This window comes from Oncorhynchus mykiss, chromosome 22, assembly GCF_013265735.2.
Source record: "Oncorhynchus mykiss isolate Arlee chromosome 22, USDA_OmykA_1.1, whole genome shotgun sequence".
NCBI lineage: Eukaryota > Metazoa > Chordata > Actinopteri > Salmoniformes > Salmonidae > Oncorhynchus > Oncorhynchus mykiss.
Window position 1 is genome coordinate 31,129,833 of NC_048586.1, and position 15,078 is coordinate 31,144,910.

The 15,078-nt window shown below is 43.1% G+C and overlaps 1 protein-coding gene across 12 annotated transcripts in view; it reads left to right on the forward strand.

Annotated features, from left to right (window-relative positions):
- Nucleotides 1-15,078, forward strand: part of LOC110501750 (mitogen-activated protein kinase kinase kinase kinase 4) — a 98,384-nt gene that overhangs the window by 40,818 nt on the left and 42,488 nt on the right. The gene's annotated exons all lie outside the window — the stretch shown is intronic.

Sequence of the window (15,078 nt, forward strand, 5' to 3'; positions counted from 1 at the left end):
ATTGGATATTTCAAACTTTTTTAACAAATCAAAAACTGAAAAATTGGGCGTGCAAAATTATTCAGCCCCCTTAAGTTAATACTTTGTAGCGCCACCTTTTGCTGCGATTACAGCTGTAAGTCGCTTGGGGTATGTCTCTATCAGTTTTACACATCGAGAGACTGACATTTTTTCCCATTCCTCCTTGCAAAACAGCTCGAGCTCAGTGAGGTTGGATGGAGAGCATTTGTGAACAGCAGTTTTCAGTTCTTTCCACAGATTCTCGATTGGATTCAGGTCTGGACTTTGACTTGGCAATTCTAACACCGGGATATGTTTATTTTTGAACCATTCCATTGTAGATTTTGCTTTATGTTTTGAATCATTGTCTTGTTGGAAGACAAATCTCCGTCCCAGTCTCAGGTCTTTTGCAGACTCCATCAGGTTTTCTTCCAGAATGGTCCTGTATTTGGCTCCATCCATCTTCCCATCAATTTTAACCATCTTCCCTGTCTCTGCTGAAGAAAAGCAGGCCCAAACCATGATGCTGCCACCACCATGTTTGACAGTGGGGATGGTGTGTTCAGCTGTGTTGCTTTTACGCCAAACATAACGTTTTGCATTGTTGCCAAAAAGTTCCATTTTGGTTTCATCTGACCAGAGCACCTTCTTCCACATGTTTGGTGTGTCTCCCAGGTGGCTTGTGGCAAACTTTAAACAACACTTTTTATGGATATCTTTAAGAAATGGCTTTCTTCTTGCCACTCTTCCATAAAGGCCAGATTTGTGCAATATACGACTGATTGTTGTCCTATGGACAGAGTCTCCCACCTCAGCTGTAGATCTCTGCAGTTCATCCAGAGTGATCATGGGCCTCTTGGCTGCATCTCTGATCAGTCTTCTCCTTGTATGAGCTGAAAGTTTAGAGGGACGGCCAGGTCTTGGTAGATTTGCAGTGGTCTGATACTCCTTCCATTTCAATATTATCGCTTGCACAGTGCTCCTTGGGATGTTTAAAGCTTGGGAAATCTTTTTGTATCCAAATCCGGCTTTAAACTTCTTCACAACAGTATCTCGGACCTGTCTGGTGTGTTTCTTGTTCTTCATGATGCTCTCTGCGCTTTTAACGGACCTCTGAGACTATCACAGTGCAGGTGCATTAATACGGAGACTTGATTACACACAGGTGGATTGTATTTATCATCATTAGTCATTTAGGTCAACATTGGATCATTCAGAGATCCTCACTGAACTTCTGGAGAGAGTTTGCTGCACTGAAAGTAAAGGGGCTGAATAATTTTTGCACGCCCAATTTTTCAGTTTTTGATTTGTTAAAAAAGTTTGAAATATCCAATAAATGTTGTTCCACTTCATGATTGTGTCCCACTTGTTGTTGATTCTTCACAAAAAAAATACAGTTTTATATATTTATGTTTGAAGCCTGACATGTGGCAAAAGGTTGCAAAGTTCAAGGGGGCCGAATACTTTCGCAAGGCACTGTATATCTCACTGGTCATCCCCAAAGGCAACACCTCCTTTTGGCTGCTTTTCCTTCCAGTTCTCTGCTGCCAGTGACTGGAACAAATTGCAGAAATCACTGAAGCTGGAGACTTACATTTCCGTCACTAACTTTAAACATCAGCTATCTGAGCAGCTAACCGATCGCTGCAGCTGTACATAGTCCATCTGTAAATAGCCCACCCAATCTATCTACCTCATCCCCATATTGTTTTTATTTACTTTGCTGCTCTTTTGCACACCAGTATCACTACTTACACACCATCATCTGCTCATCATCATCTGCTCATCTATCACTCCATTGTTAATCTGGTACATTTTAATTACTTGCTACTATGGCCTATTTATTGCCATACCTCCTCATGCCATTTGCGCACACTGTATATAGACTTTCTTTTTTTCTATTGTGTTATTGACTGTACGCTTGTTTATTCCATGTGTAACGCTGTGTTGTTCTTTCTATCGCACTGCTTTGCTTTATCTTGGCCAGGTCACAGTTGTAAATGAGAACTTGTTCTCAACTAGTTTACCTGATTTAAATAAAGGTCAAATAAAAAAAATGTCCAGTCAATTGAGTTTAACACAGGTGGACTCCAATCAAGTTGTAAAAACATCTCAAGGATGATCAATGGAAACAGTATGCACCTGAGCTCAATTTCGAGTCTCATAGCAAAGGGTCTGAATACTTATGTAAATACGGTGTTTGTTTTTTATTTTTAATACATTTGCAGACATTTTTTTTTTTTTTTAAACAACAGTTTTTCGCTTTGTCATTATGGGGTATTGTGTGTTGATTGCTTCGGCTTTTTTACTCATTTAATCGATTTTAGAATAAGGCTGTAACGTAACAAAATGTGGAACAAGTCAAAGGGTCTGAATACTTTCCGAAGGCACAGTACATGTGTTTTCCTGTGCTCCTGACTGCATGTGCTGCCATAGATTCTATTTCTGTGTCCTGCTGCTGAACCTTTCTATGTGTGCTCGTTTGCTACAACACCTTGCTTATTTCAGCAAGGAGCAACAGTGTCATCACGTTAAGAGTCCATGTTACTGCAGAAACAGATTCTCCCGCACAAATGCCCGGCTGTCCCGTCTTCAGTCAGCAGTTTGGTCAAATGTTTTATGCATTATTAAACAACTAATTGACTGACGTCGGTTCAATCACTTGAATTCTATTTAGTTTATTTTAAAAACTTTTTTTTAAAAGCCTAACACGCCGTTTCTCTAGAGAAATCAAATAATTAATGAGAGAAATGAAGTCAAACTAAATGGGATGCTGGGCTGAAGAAAGTTGTAGTTTTCATTAAGCCAATATTCAACCTAGTTCAGCGCAGAAACGTTGTAATTAACTACAATGACCATAATCCATTGAGCTTGCTATTTTCTGTCTCGGACAGATATGGATACACTTTTAGGCATGCTCCGTTAGGTTAGATTACACACAACGCATATGTACACAACACAACGATGAGAAAGGGGGATAGAGAGAGTTTGTGAAAGTATGCCTCATCTTCTTTGAAAAACGAGTTAAATGATTGTCAGACAGCTCTTCACCACTTAGGAAGGCTAGCCTAGCAAAATTGGATGACTAAAGACAGTACAGTATGGGGAGAACAGAGATCATGTTAGATGGTTGGCTGCTACTGCCTGAGCAGAGATGAGATGATGACTTTAAGGAATGAGAAATGATATAGTCATCAAATAAAAGTAACTAATATACACAACTTACTTATTTTTCTTTTGTCTACGCAATGTGGATCTGACAGAGACAATGGAATATTTTCAATGTTTTGGCAGTTGAATGTTCAACATTTTTGGCTTTAGAATTTCCATGAAAAAGCTCATTTTAATCTCATTATTTCATAATGCATTTAATGTTTAAAATAAATTATCTAAAACCGTGATTATTTTTTCATAATCGAACCTAAACCTAACAACGTAAATGAGCACTAATCGCTCAGCACTTGCCGACACTCCTCCTGGCTTGTTTCAGATGTACTGCAGCGATCAATAGATGTTTATTATTGACCAGCAGGACTCCCACACCCCTCATTCATTGTCTCTCTCTTTATTTCTCTTTCTCTCTTTCTCCATCTTTCCCTCCAGAGCAGGGCTGTACAGTCGTAGCCAAAAGTTTTGAGAATTACACAAATATTCATTTCCACAAAGTTTGCTGCTTCAGTGTCTTTTAGATATTTTTGTCAGATGTTACTATGGAATACTGAAGTATAATTACAAGCATTTCATACGTGTCAAAGGCTTTTATTGACAATTACATTAAGTTAATGCAAAGAGTTTGCAGTGTTGACCCTTCTTTTTCAAGACCTCTGCAATCCGCCCTGGCATGCTGTCAATTTACTTCTGGGCCACATCCTGACTGATGGCAGCCCATTCTTGCATAATCAATTCTTGGAGTTTGACAGAATTTGTGGGGTTTTGTTTGTCTACCCTCCTCTTGAGGATTGACCACAAGTTCTCAGTGGGATTAAGGTCTGGGGAGTTTCCTGGCCATGGACCCAAAATATCGATGTTTTGTTCCCAGAGCCACTTAGTTATCACTTTTGCCTTATGGCAAGGTGCTCCATCATGCTGGAAAAGGCATTGTTCGTCACCAAAATGTTCCTGAATGGTTGGGAGAAGTTGCTCTCAGAGGATGTGTTGGTACCATTCTTTCTTCATGGCTGTGTTCTTAGGCAAAATTGTGAGTGAGCCCACTCCCTTGGCTGAGAAGCAACCCCACACATTAATGGTCTCAGGATGCTTTACTGTTGGCATGACACAGGACTGATGGTATCGCTCACCTTGTCTTCTCCGGACAAGCTTTTTTCCGGATGCCCCAAACAATCGGAAAGGGAATTCATCAGAGAAAATGACTTTACCCCAGTCCTCAGCAGTCCAATCCCTGTACCTTTTGCAGAATATCAGTCTGTCCCTGATGTTTTTCCTGGAGAGAAGTGGCTTCTTTGCTGCCCTTCTTGACACCAGGCCATCCTCAAAGTCTTCGCCTCACTGTGCGTGCAGATGCACTCACACCTGCCTGCTGCCATTCCTGAGCAAGCTCTGTAATGGTGGTGCCCCGATCCCGGGTGGTGGTGCCCCAATCTCCTAATCAACGTTAGGAGACGGTCCTGGCGCTTGCTGGACTTTCTTGGGCACCCTGGAGCCTTCTTCACAACAATTGAACCGCTCTCCTTGAAGTTCTTGATGATCCGATAAATGGTTGATTTAGGTGCAATCTTACTGGCAGCAATATCCTTGCCTGTGATGCCCTTTTTGTGCAAAGCAATGATGACGGCACGTGTTTCCTTGCAGGTAACCATGATTGACAGAGCTTTGACGCTTCCAGTCTGTTATTCAAACTCAATCAGCATGACAGAGTGATCTCCAGCCTTGTCCTCGTCAACACTCATACCTGTGTTAACGAGAGAATCACTGACATGATGTCAGCTGGTCCTTTTGTGGCAGGGCTGAAATGCAGTGGAATTGTTTTTGGGGGATTCAGTTCATTTGCATGGCAAAGTGGGCCTTTGCAATTAATTGCAATTCATCTGATCACTCTTCATAACATTCTGGAGTATATGCAAATTGCCATCATACAAACTGAGGCAGCAGACTTTGAAAATTAATATTTGTATCATTCTCAACTTTTGGCCACGACTGTATTCTTGGCCTACTTACACAAAAGACAGACACACCTCTCTTGCTCGAGATGAAGAGTTGTAGTGGTGTTTTCCCCTGCATGTTCTTGCACATAAGTCTACATCACAGGCCTTTTACAGAGTTGTGCTGCACTAAATTGCTTGGTTGCATGGTGTGTTTGTGCTTTTCTGTGTCAGTGTGGTTGCGTGTTTGTTCGTAAGTGTACATATGTTCACTTGTAAGTGTGTGTACATGAGATTGAAACAAACGTATATAAGAAAAGCAACCAAAAAAAGCATTTGTTGTGATAATTCTGTTCTGGTATCTAGAATGCAGTGCTTCAACATGAATTCTGTTCGTGTATCTAGAATGCAGTGCTTCAACATGAATTCTGTTCGTGTATCAAGAATGCAGTGCTTAAACATTAATTCTGTTCGTGTATCTAGAATGCAGTGCTTCAACATGAATTCTGTTCGTGTATCAAGAATGCAGTGCTTCAACATGAATTCTGTTCGTGTATCAAGAATGCAGTGCTTCAACATGAATTCTGTTTGTGTATCTAGAATGCAGTGCTTCAACATGAATTCTGTTCGTGTATCTAGAATGCAGTGCTTCAACATTAATTATGTTTGTGTATCTAGAATGCAGTGCTTCAACATTAATTATGTTTGTGTATCTAGAATGCAGTGCTTCAACATGAATTCTGTTCGTGTATCTAGAATGCAGTGCTTCAACATGAATTCCTCTGATCTGGTTCTCTTGTCTCTTGTCTCCCTCCTCTGTGCTTGGGCGGGCTGGAGTGCTCTGTATTGTGGTTGTATGTGTGTACCTCCAGTTTTTGGGACAAGGGGTTCTTTATTGCACCCCTCTAGGCTTGGGGAACTGGCCAAGAGGGCCAGGTGCGGGCATGGAGCACTACTACTACAGACACACACACACACACTTTGTCTCGCTTTTTCTCGCTCTCTTTTGCGCTCTCTCTTTCACTGTGCTCAGGGCCTGTTTCCAGTCATGGATGTTTATTTTTGCATGGTGGCATTTCGGTATTGATAGACTCAGAAAAACAGGAATGTGTATAGGCTCCTGAGTGGCGCAGCGGTCTAAGGCACTGTATCTCAGTGCTAGAGGGGTCACTACAGACCCTGGTTCGATCCCGGGCTGTATCACAATAGGCCGTGATCGGGAGTCCCATAGGGCGGCGCACAATTGGCCCAGCCTCGTCCGGGTTAGGGGAGGGTTTGGCCGAGGTAGGCCATCATTGTAAATAAGAATTTGTTCTAACTTGCCTAGTTAAATAAAAATGTGTGTGAGAAGCTTCACATTTGTGTGTGCTGATACAGGATGCCGCTACTCCCCTGGTATTTCCTCAGGGAAGTGGCTCTCTTATCTGGCTTTTATCTTCCTCAGACACAAGACATTGAACTACACACTTCCTATACTCTACTGCTTTATTAACTTTTCACTCTTTTTCAGTTTTTTGCTTTGGTTTGTTCTGTACTTGATATACTACTGCTTTTGCATTCTGTTGCATTCTTTGTTTTGCTTGATTTCCATTTTTTTTTAATTCAACCAGGCAGGTGCGCCACGAAAGCCAGAAGTAGCGATAAAATAAATGCCTTACCTTTGAAGATCTTCTTCTGTTGGCACTCCAAAAGGTCCCAGCTACATCACAAAAGGTCCTTTTTGTTCGATAAAGTCCTTCTTTATATCCCCAAAAACTCAGTTTAGCTGGTGCGCTTCATTCAATAATCTACCTGTTTCACTCCTTCAAAATGCAGACAAAATGAATCCCAAACGTTACCAGTAAACTTCTCCAAACAAGTCAAACAATATTTATAATCAAACCTCAGGTACCCTAATACGTAAATAAATGATACAATTTAAGATGGAGAATCTTTATTGTCTTTACCGGAGATAAACAACAAAGAACGCGCTCTCATCCACGCGCATGAAAACACTACAGCCAAAATGGGAGCCACTTAGAAAAACGACAAATTCTAGCAAACTTTTCCAAAAACAAACCTGAAACTCTTTCTAAAGACGGTTGACATCTAGTGGACACCCTAGGAATGGCAATCGGAGAGGTTTTCCCTTCATATTAAACATGACAGCCTTTGGAAACAGTGGTGGGCTGATTTTTTTTTCTTTTTCTGGATGGTTTGTCCTCTGGTTTTTGCCTGCCATATCAGTTCTGTTATACTCACAGATATTATTTAACAGATTTAGAAACTTTTAGTGTTTTCTATCCAATTATATGCATATCCTAGCTTCTGGGCCTGAGTAACAGGCAGTTTACACGCTTTTCATCCAGAAGTCAAAATACTGCCCCCTAGCCCAAAGAGGTTAACTAGTTCCAATCAGTCCTTGACTGTCACCATTATTTACTGCATAGGAGAATAATTAATGTTCCACCATTTGTAGAAAAGAGGTAAGGTTAGTTAGTTCGGGATGGGTGTTGGGTTATGGTTTTGTGGAGGTCGACCAGACAAGTAGCCAAATGGTGCTCTCGTCCTTTTAATGAGGACTTTAGATTAACCCCTTGTGTGCTGGGGTCAGAGGTCAGACTCCCAGAATGATTATCTTATTAACTGAAGGGGTCTGGTCCCCATAGTCCTAGAAGGCTTAATTACCACATCTCCTTCCCTTGGTGATTACTGGAGGGGGAGTTAGAAGGTTGAAGGAAAACAGGCCTTTCAAGACTGTTGGAACATGACCAAGGTTTTGTGAAATTTCTATTATGGCGGAAGTCACTCCAAAATGGTTTGCTTGTGGTCTAATATGTAAGTTTTGCACAGTCAACTGAGACAGTGGACTTTAGTCTATTTTATGTCATTTATTTTTATTCAATTCAAGCCGCAGGTAAGACAAACTAACCACTACCTCCTATATTTGACTGACTAAAGGCAGAGCATAGACTGGAAACTTATCAGTAGGGCACAGAGACTGGTCATAGAGCAAGTTATGGGGAAGTTAATGCACAGAAAATAGAAACACTCACATGGTGGTGGGGTTATTGTCATTTTTGTGTGTGTGAGCATGCTCCTGTTTGTGTGTGTGTGAGCATCTGTTTGTGTTAGGCAGACAGAAGGCAGACTCAAGAAAGTCTGAAGTATAGGAACCTGAGAGGAGGATGATGTCATAGTGAAGTTGGCCTCCGGTGATTGGTCTGGGAGAGAACACACAGGCACACGCACGCACGCACACCTCTGAAAGTTAGCTGGTTGGGTGCCAATCATTTGTGGGTTATTTTACTTCAAAGAGGCCTGAAACCAAACCCCTTGAATCAGAGAGTGAGGGAAGGAGGGAAAGAGTGAGCGAGTGAGAGACAGCTCATTGAGACACAGCCAAAGGCTGACACTGACATGACAGTCAGCACCTATACCAGCCCTGCCTACCGTATGCACCCAGTCTATGGCGGTATCTGAGAGTTTGTGCATGTTTTTGTGTGTGGGGAGGGGCTGTGATTAGGTCCAGTCGACAGTCTTTTCCCAGATTCTGCTGGAAAACCGCTTAGATCAGCAGAAAAACTTGGCTTTCAGCCTCTTTTTTTCCCTTTCTGTTCTTCCCTTTCCCTCTCCTCCATCTCTCCCCCCGCCACCTCTGTACCCAAGTCTCTCTCTCAAACTCATATACACTTAAAATTGCAAAAAAGCCTTAGGAGAGAGATAATGTGTTCTACAAATTCTCAAGGTGAGGGAAAGAGGCAAGACTGAATAGGCAATAAGCACAGGATATTGCTTTGTACTGGGTGTGTGTTCATGCTCATAGTGTGTATTTTATTTATGTATGTATGTGTATGTATGTAATGTATGTATGTAATGTCTGTCTGTTCTGTCAGTCTACCTGCCTGCCTCCCTCCCTCCCTCCCTCCAAGTAGGGTTTTTCTTTATTTGTACTCTTTTCTACATTGTATAATAATAGTGAATACATCGCAACTATGGAATCATGTATTAACCAAAAAAGTGTTAAACAAATCAAAATATATTTTATATTTGAGGTTCTTCAAAGTAGCCACCCTTTGCATTGATGACACCTTTGCACACTCTTGGCATTCTCTCAACCAGCTTCACGCTGCATGCTTTTCCAACAGTCTTAAAGGAGTTCCCACATATCAAATTGTATTAGTCACATGCACCGACCTTATAGTGAAATGCTTACTCGGCTAGCCCCTAACCAACAGTGCAGTTTCAAAAAATACAGATAAGAATAAGAGATGAAGGTAACAAGTAATTAAAGAGCAGCAGTAAAAAAAAACATATATATATATATATATATATGTATATATACAGGGGGGTGCCGGTACAGAGTCAATGTGCCCCCCTGTACATGTACAGGGGGGCAAAAAAGTATTTAGTCAGCCACCAATTGTGCAAGTTCTCCCACTTAAAAAGATGAGAGGCCTGTAGTTTTCATCATAGGTACACTTCAACTATGGCAGACAAAATTAGAAGAAAAAAAATCCAGAATATCACATTGTAGGATTTTTAATGAATTTATTTGCAAATTATGGTGGAAAATAAGTATTTGGTCACCTACAAACAAGCAAGATTTCTGGCTCTCACAGACCTGAAACTTCTTCTTTAAGAGGCTCCTCTGTCCTCCACTCGTTACCTGTATTAATGGCACCTGTTTGAACTTGTTATCAGTATAAAAGACACCTGTCCACAACCTCAAACAGTCACACTCCAAACTCCACTATGGCCAAGACCAAAGAGCTGTCAAAGGACACCAGAAACAAAATTGTAGACCTGCACCAGGCTGGGAAGACTGAATCTGCAATAGATAAGCAGCTTGGTTTGAAGAAATCAACTGTGGGAGAAATTATTAGGAAATGGAAGACATACAAGACCACTGATACTCTCCCTCGATCTGGGGCTCCACGCAAGATCTCACCCCGTGGGGTCAAAATGATCACAAGAACGGTGAGCAAAAATCCCAGAACCACACGGGGGAACCTAGTGAATGACCTGCAGAGAGCTGGGACCAAAGTAACAAAGCCTACCATCAGTAACACACTACGCCGCCAGGGACTCAAATCCTGCAGTGCCAGACGTGTCCCCCTGCTTAAGCCAGTACATGTCCAGGCCCGTCTGAAGTTTGCTAGAGAGCATTTCGATGATCCAGAAGAAGATTGTGAGAATGTCATATGGTCAGATGAAACTAAAATAGAAAAACTCAACTCGTCATGTTTGGAGGACAAAGAATGCTGAGTTGCATACAAAGAACACCATACCTACTGTGAAGCATGGGGGTGGAAACATCATGCTTTGGGGCTGTTTTTCTGCAAAGGGACCAGGACGACTGATCCGTGTAAAAGAAAGAATGAATGGGGCCATGTATCGTGAGATTTTGAGTGAAAACCTCCTTTCACCAGCAAGGGCATTGAAGATGAAACGTGGCTGGGTCTTTCAGCATGACAATGATTTCAAACACACCGCCCAGGCAACGAAGGAGTGGCTTCACAACTGTAATGATGTGCTTGGACCATGTTAGTTTGTTGGTGATGTGGACACCAAGGAACTTGAAGCTCTCAACCTGCTCCACAGTAGCCCAATTGATAAGAATGTGGGTGTGCTCAGTCCTCTTTTTCCTGTAGTCCACAATCATCTCCTTTGTTTTGATCACGTTGAGGGAGAGGTTGTTGTCCTGGCACCACACGGCCAGGTCTCTGACCTCTTTCCTCTTTTTTCCTATAGGCTGTCTCGTTGTTGTTGGTGATCAGGCCTACCACTGTTGTGTCATCTGCAAATGTAATGATGTTGTTGGAGTCGTGACTGGCCATGCAGTCATGAGTGAACAGGGAGTACAGGAGGGGGCTGAGCACGCACACATGAGGGGCCCCTGTGTTGAGGATCAGCGTGGCGGATGTGTTGTTACCTACCCTTACCACCTGGGGGCGGCCCGTCAGGAAGTCCAGGATCCAGTTGCAGAGGGAGGTGTTTAGTCCCAGGGTTCTTCACTTATTGATGAGCTTTGAGGGCACTATGGTGTTGAACGCTGAGCTGTAGTAAATGAATAGCATTCTCCCATAGGTGTTCCTTTTGTCCCGGTGGGAAAGGGCAGTGTGGAGTGCAATTGAGACTACATCATCTGTGGATCTGTTGGGGCGGTATGCAAATTGGAGTGGGTCTAGGGTTTCTGGCAGACGTGAGTGCTACGGGTCGGTAGTCATTTAGGCAGGTTACCTTAGTGTTCTTGGGCACAGTCACTATGGTGGTCTGCTTAAAACATGTTGGTATTACAGACTCGAACAGGGAGAGGTTGAAAATGTCAGTGAAGACACTTGCCAGTTGGTCAGCGCATGCTCGCAGTACACGCCCTGGTAATCCGTTTGGCCCTGCGGCCTTGTGAATGTTGACCTATCTAAAGGTCTTACTCACTTCGGCTGCGGAGAGCGTGATCACACATTTTTCCGGTTCAGCGGGTGCTCTCATGCATGTTTCAGTGTTATTTCCCTCGAAGTGAGCATAGAGGTAGTTTAGCTCGTCTGGTAGGCTCGTGTCACTCGGCAGCTCTCGGCGGTGCTTCCCTTTGTAGTCTGTAATGGTTTGCAGGCCCTGCCACAGAGCCGGTGTAGTACGATTCGATCTTAGTCCTGTATTGATGCTTTGCCTGTTTGATGGTTCGTCGGAGGGCATAGCGGGATTTCTTATGAGCTTCCGAGTCTCACTCCTTGAATGCGGCAGCTCTAGCCTTTAGCTCAGTGCGGATGCTGCCTGTAATCCATGGCTTCTGGTTGGGGTATGTACGTACGGTCACGGTGGGGACGACGTCATTGATGCACTTTTTGATGAAGCCAATGACAGACATGGTGTACTTCTCAATGCCATTGGAGGAATCTCTTGAACATATTCCAGTCTGTGCTAGCAAAACAGCCCTGTAGCTTAGCATCTGCTTCATCTGACCACTTTTTTATTGATCTAGTCACTGGTGCAGGAATCAGGAGGATAGAATTATGGTCAGATTTGCCAAATAGAGGGAGAGCTTTGTATGCGTCTCTGTGTGTGGAGTATAGGTGGTTGCACATTTAACATTCTGATAGAAATTTGGTAAAACTGATTTAAGTTTCCCTGCATTAAAGTCCACGGCTACTAGGAGCACCGCCTCTGGGTGAGTGTTTTCTTGTTTGCTAATGGCGGAATGCATCTCATTCAATGCTTTCTTAGTGCCAGCCTCTGACTGTGGTGGTATGTAAACATCTACAAAGAATACCGGTGAAAACTCTCTCGGTAGGTAGTGTGGTCTACAGCTTATTATGAGAAACCCTACCTCCAGGCAAAGAATAGCTCGAGACTTCCTTTGATATCGTGCACCAGCTGTTGTTTACAAAAACACATAGACCACCATCCCTTGCCTTACCAGACGCCGCTGAGCACTTGTTGGCTGCTTTTCCTTCACTCTGTGGTCCAACTCATACCAAACCATCTCAATTGGATTGAGGTTGGATGATTGTGGAGGCCAGGTCATCTGATGCACTCCATCACTGTCCTTCTTGGTCAAATAGCCCTTCCACAGCCTGGAAGTGTGTTTTGGGTCATTGTCCTGTTGAAAAACAAATGATAGTCCCTCTAAGCGCAAACCAGATGGGATGGCGTAACACTGCAGAATGCTGTGGTAGCCGTGCTGGTTAAGTATGCCTTGAATTCTAAATAAATCACTGACAGTGTCACCAGCAAAACACCATCATACCTCTTCCTCCATGCTCCACGGTGGGAACAACACATGCAGAGATCATCTGTTCGCCTAGTCTGCGCCTCACAAAGACATGGCGGTTGGAACCAAAAATCTCAAATATGGACTCAGACCAAAGGACAGATTTCCACCGGTCTATTGTCCATTGCTCATGTTTCTTGGCCCAAGCAAGTCTCTTCTTATTATTGGTGTCCTTTAGTAGTGGTTTCTTTGCAGCAAATCGACCATGATGGTCTGATTCACACAGTCTCCTCTGAACAGTTGATGTTGAGATGTGTCTGTTGAACTTTGAAGCATTTATTTGGGCTGAAATTTCTGAGGCTGGTAACTCTAAGGAACTTATCCTTTGCAGCAGAGGTAACTCTGGGTCTTCCTTTCCTGTGGCGGTCTTCATGAGAGCCAGTTTCACCAAAGCGCTTGATGGTTTTTGCAACTGCACTTGAAGAAAAGTTCAAAGTTCTTGAAATGTTCTGGATTGACTGACCTTCGGATTGACTGACCTTCCCAAATCAAAATCTATCTTCTGTATACCACCCCTACCGTGTCACAGCACAACTGATTGGCTCAAACACATTAAGAAGGAAAGAACTTCCCCTATTTAAGTTTTAACCAGGCACACCTGTTAATTGAAATGCATTCCAGGTGACTACCTCATGAAGCTGGTTGAGAGAATGCCAAGTGTGCAAGCTGTCATCAAGACAAAGAGTAGCTACTTTGAAGAATCTAAAATATATTTTGATTTGTTTAACACTTTTCTGATTACAACATGATTCCACATGTTTTATTTAATAGTTTTGATGTTTTTAGTATTATTGTACAATGTAGAAAATGTAAAAATAAAGAAAACCCCTGAATGAGTAGTTTGACTTGTAGTGTGTGAGTACATAGTGGTCACTCAGAGTGAAGGACGCCAGTGGTCAACTTCCATCAGCTTCCATTTAACTGCAGCATCCATCTTCCTCAAGCATGTGTGGCCATTATACCAGCTTAGCTGAGTCATCCATTGAACACACACACACACACACACACACACACACACACACACACACGAGCCAAATGAGTCCATTACAGTCCACTGAAAGCCTCACAGCACACTGATAGGAGTTAGAGAGACTCATGACTGGAGTGGCCTCAATGATAGAAGCCATTTACTGGACTTCAGCCAAGCCTTCTCACATTAAAGGTCTTGTCAAGGTAACACCGCTGTTAGATGACCATTCTGCACCATTATCGAAAGACCAATTCAATACAAGAACAGTATAGGAATTGTATCTCTGCAATTTAGTTTTATGGTATATAACAGTGATGGGACTTTTTCTGTTATGCTTACAACAGGCTGCTCTTTGTGTTGTCCCTATGTGTGTTTGTGTAATGTGGACTGGTGAGACATTCTTTAATCCCCACAGTCCTTAGACAGATCTCCAGATTAGATTACCCCCTCTCCCAGACAGGACCCCCCCAGGACCACAGCTGCCTACACCCTGCCTGTCATTAAACAGGGAAATAGTTAGTCCAGTCCTGTTTGATAGGGAGTGTGTAGTTCATTTATAGGGCCTTTCTGGTCTGGCGTATCCCTGGGCAGCCCAAGGGTGTTGTGGTGCAGTCTGTATGGTAGCTGGTAGGGACCTCGTTGGGTCCTGTGCTGGGAGGTCCTGTGTTGCTGCTGCCTGGCTGAGATCCCTGCCCTTGGTGGGGTGTCTTTGTCAGAGTCCTCTCTCAGCAGAGCTTTTAAATCTGTGTCCTGTCTAGTGCGACTCAGGCAGGGTTGCCAAGCGATGAGGATGGACACACATACTCACTAAACCTGTCACTCCTCTACTTCAGCCTTCTCTCCTCCCTCTCTGTTAAAAGCCGTGGTAGAACAGGTTGTCATGGTGATTGCTCCAAGCAGGGCACCGAAGAGACTAAAGCATTCTGGGATAAAGACTAGCACTGTGAGACTGACTCCCAAACTCAGCACTGACATATGGCCCATACAACTGATCTGTCGTGACTCTGGGATTCTGTTTCTCATCTCTCTCTCTCTCTCTTACAACTAGCTTACTGTGATTATGATTTTTTAAGCAGTAGAAAATGCAATGTTTTAATGCAAGGTTGTGAACCCACTTCTTTCTTTGTTCCAGTCATTCTACTAGTCTGCTTCCAGTCAGACCAACAAAGCCTGTGACCCCCCTCAATACCCCCTCCCCTGCCGAGCCGAAGTGGGTTAATCCCTCATCACTCAGCGCCCGGACTCTCCCATTTTAGACA